Source organism: Microtus ochrogaster, chromosome 2 (assembly GCF_000317375.1).
Source record: "Microtus ochrogaster isolate Prairie Vole_2 chromosome 2, MicOch1.0, whole genome shotgun sequence".
Lineage (NCBI taxonomy): Eukaryota > Metazoa > Chordata > Mammalia > Rodentia > Cricetidae > Microtus > Microtus ochrogaster.
In genome coordinates this window covers 32,761,095-32,762,132 of record NC_022010.1, presented here as the reverse complement: position 1 = coordinate 32,762,132, position 1,038 = coordinate 32,761,095, and positions in this window count along the sequence as shown.

Below are 1,038 nucleotides of genomic sequence, written 5' to 3'. Positions count from 1 at the left end.
GGGTCAAAATGACCTCTTACCTCATCTGATCTGGCAACAGCTCTCCAGTCAATTATTGGTAACAGCCCTTTCGAATAAGCCAATCAGAATAGTCAAAGAACAACCCCCCTTGCTTCTGTGGCCCCTTTAAAAGTAGACTGTACCCGCTATTCCAGGTCTCCTGGCTTCCCGAATGCTGGGGGACCCTGTCATGACAGAATTAATAAAATTCTCATGCTTTTGCATCGGCTTTGGTGTGTGAGGTGGTCTCTGGGGGCGACTCCTTCTCGGTGTTTGGACGCTAGAGTCCAACATCTGCAAGAGAAGGGAAAATAGGAGGAGACAGGGACTAGAGAGAGCATAGTGAGAAGAGCAGGGGCAGCGGAAACCCTGTGCTTATAAAGAGAACAAATGGATATCTGGGAGGAGGGAAGCCTAGGGAGGCTAGTATGGACTTTAGAAAATATAACAAGTACTTGTGAATAGGAACTGAGGGAGCTTGGTGGCCTGCATGGGCCATAGGGGTATTATCAATGAAGCTATATATCCCTTTCGCCAAAGTGATGGGGAAAGCCTTGTTAACCAACAATCTTTAAGAGGTGGAACCTACTTTAGGCATGGCTTTCTGGGATGGGGAGACAAAAACCTGTACACCACTGAGGTGCGCTCTCTGTGTAGCTTCCCCTGTGGTCGAGCAGAGCTTGGATCTTCTGTTCCTGTGGCGTGAGTTTCCCCCTTATAATAAATAAAACATATTTGTCTATCTTTAAGCTAGCCTGGTTATTTCTATATCTAGATAAATTCAACACCAAGGTAAGGAAATGACTCTTTGTCAAATAAGTGGTTTCACAAGTTCCTGAGCAACTTTTATCTAACTTCTACAAATCCTTCTACAGTTGAAATGGGTTCAGACTCAATTGTGTACTTAGACAGCGAGTCTTGCATTTTGGGGAGTGAGGAATGGGGTACCCTTTTGACCTGGCAGTGAGCAACTATAGTCTATAATTTTAGCTATAGACTTAGTTGAGGTAGGAGGATCACTTGAGTTCAGGAGTTCAG